Source organism: Haliaeetus leucocephalus, unplaced genomic scaffold, assembly GCF_000737465.1.
Source record: "Haliaeetus leucocephalus isolate CR32 unplaced genomic scaffold, Haliaeetus_leucocephalus-4.0 Scaffold451, whole genome shotgun sequence".
NCBI classification, from domain to species: domain Eukaryota; kingdom Metazoa; phylum Chordata; class Aves; order Accipitriformes; family Accipitridae; genus Haliaeetus; species Haliaeetus leucocephalus.
In genome coordinates this window covers 5,814,056-5,817,331 of record NW_010972887.1, presented here as the reverse complement: position 1 = coordinate 5,817,331, position 3,276 = coordinate 5,814,056, and positions in this window count along the sequence as shown.

Sequence of the window (3,276 nt, the reverse complement as noted above, 5' to 3'; positions counted from 1 at the left end):
GCCTAGTTCAGCCTTTACTCTCTGTTGGGATGACTGGCAGGCAGCCCATAGTCTGGCTTGTATAGCAGACACCCAGTGGCAAATCTAATTCAATGGGTAAATCAAGCCATAATAGACAATACAAACCTGAACAGCATGCAGGCACAAGCCTGGAAGAACAATTGTGCATCCAATGGCTGGTTCTAGAAGAAAATAATCTTTTATTAAAGAAAATGGATAAAGTTCCCAAACTTTGCAATTCACTGGGAAAAACCCTGGGAAACTAGTAGACTATGTGATAATGAAGAAATAGTGTTTTATTGCCCACATTCTTCACCAGAGGAATGATATTTTTCATATTTGTAGTAGGTTTTAAAATATTTAAATTAAAAAAAGATAACAAAGAATTGTGTCTGTATGGACAATAATTCATATTCTTGCTCACAGCAGTTGTTCACTCAGAGAGCTGATGTCCATTCAGTAGCCGTTATTTTTTTGCTATTAGGGCTTTGAATATTTAACTCCAGCAAAAGCATTTCTAGGAGCAGATTCTTATGTATTGAGAAGGCCATGCACGTGGCCATGTAACAGCTCTAATAGTTTATAGCCCAAGTTAACAGCAGTCTCTAATATTACCTGCTTGGGCAATAAATGCTTATTATGTGGGAGCTTGTATGTAAATGTCAATGTAAATATACAGTAATGGGTAAATTCACACAACCCTCTCAACCACAACATGCATTATAAACATTCTGGTATCATCTTCCAAAACCTTTTACTCTGAGCTGATTTTTCCCCCAAACAATCCATTTTACTTACCGCAGTCTTAAAAGTGCAAAAGATATTTTTTAAAAATTGTCACAGGTGGTAGAAAATAGATCTTTAGAGATTCTCCAGCAGTTTAATGTTGGCTATATGGAAGGAACATATGCGCTGTGACTTGAGGTCTAAAACCCACAACATTCAAATTTTAGGAGACAAATGATCTTGCATTAAAACATCTCTTAATAGCTGAGCTGCTAAAGTTTTGATAACAGATATACTTTACAGAGCAGCAGAGAAGTTTAGGATAGAATTCTCTGAACATTTACTTTCTAATAAAGACCACTTTGCCTTATAATGAGGTTTGGATTTAGAAATATTCATAGCCAAGAAAACAACATAGTTCTTTACTTCCACATTCATTATTTTTCAAGCTTACCTAATGTAATTCTTCACTGTTTAAAAAAAAAAAAAAAAAAAATTGGGACACCAAAGTTAATGGAAACTACTAGGTAAGAAAGTTCTACATAAATCCAAACTGGTCCTTTTCTCTCTCTTTCCCAGGTGTTTTAGGGATCTTGACACTTATTTTAAAGGCCAGCCTTGCCTAGGGTTATTTTGAATAACTTAGAAAAGCCACTTCAACCCATTGTATAGTTATACTGTACCAAAAAAGAGACAAAAACCCAGCATATGTTGATGCATTATGTAAAGACTTTCCTTGACAAGATTTAGTTACATGCAAGCTTTAAATGCAGTGTAAATGCATTTTCTGGAGTGTTAGGCCTCCGAGTGCTAAAAGTGCTATAGTACCAAACTGCCAAAAAGGTGGTTTTACATCACACAATAACGGACCTTAAAAAGACAAATGAGTCATGCACTTTGGGTGACAGTATCTTAATCTATGATCAAGTCAGAGTTACAAAGCGGTGCTAGCAATATCCTCTTCAGTGGTGTTCACCACTGGCTTCAGGTGGGACCCAAAATCTCCACACCAATAGCTTGTTGACTGGAGATGTTCCAAAACCTGTCAATGTTTTCACAGTAAAGGAAGTATGAAGTGGCTGTCCTTGACGTGAAACCAATACTCTAGCCAGTGTTGTTTCTACCTCTGTTAAAAAAGCTTCAGCTACATGGTGAATAACAGTGGGGAAAGTACCAAGCCCTGTAAAATCCCACGCCGAGGATGAATGCAGAAGAAAGCTGAGATGTTCTGGGATATTCTCTTCTTTTGCTTCAGCCTTTGAGGAAGAAGAGGCTCATTTCTACAGTATCAAATTCCACATTCACAAAAAGATAAAGGTAAGCGTACAACAACACAAGGCATTGACAAACATAATGCGGCCCTCCTAAAATCTAGTGGAAATAAGAATTGCTGAAGTCATTGCTTGTCTCTTCCTAATACAGCTTCTATCCGTGTGGTAGGCTCTGCTCTCGCTCCGCTCCCTCCCACGCTGCCATTGCAGACTGAGTCAGAACTACCCAGGCAGTTGTGCCAGAAGAAAGAAGTCAATAAAAACAAGAGAAAGTCAGATGTGGGAAGTAAAACTCCTCTGCGGACAGATGATTGTCCTCTCTTGTGTCCAGAAGATTTCAGGGGAGACTATGGTGCCTGAAATGGACTAGGAAACAAAAAAACCAAAACAAACAAAAAAAAATCAGTTTATCAAAGACTTGAAGCAGTTAGTTGACTTAAATAATTCAGTATGTCATTTCCAATCACTTCCTATGATTTTATTTGCCCATGTAATATAAGGATACGTCTAGGTTTTGTGCATGGCTGTACTCTATTGCCCTTTTCCCCAGCTCCCTCCTTCTGACAGGCAATTGCTATTGTACATTCTCATATGATCTGGGAGATGACAGGAAATCTTACCAGTTATTGGTGAATGGGGGTATCCAGATTTGGGGGAGGAGAAGAAAGAAAAAAAAAAAGAGAAAAAAATAAATGCACCACCAGTGCAACTAAGAGCCATCAGGCAATTAGATATGTTGAATGTTTGCACTTCTTGAAAGACTTCTTCACAGCAGTCATCTACAGAAAATAAGGAGGTCTTTACTTGGACCACTCCAGCATGTCTGCACAAATACGTTTAATTTCAGCTTGCTTCATGCAGGCAAAAATAGAAAACTGATGGCCCTCATTCTACAGCTTTTGAGATTTTTCCAGTTTTTCAGTTCCTTCTAATCTTTATAGTCTGTGGTCTCTGAAGTCATATACTTCCTTTCCCTTGTTTCTCAAGACCATTCTGTCCTTTTCTTTCCTCTGGCTCATGCCTGTAATCTTGCTTTTGTGAGCCCTTTTTTATTCTCTATCTACCAAACTTTATAGGGACTCTCCTAAAGCAGGTACACAGCACTGTCATATCAGAATCATAAAATCGTTTAGGTTGGAAAAGACCTTTAAGATCGTGGAGGCCAACCGCTAACATAACACTGCCAAGTCCGCCACTAAACCATGTCCTTAAGCACCACATCCACCCGTAGTTGTGATGCTGTAGTTACTTACGGAGGTTATCATAGAAGAATCACATT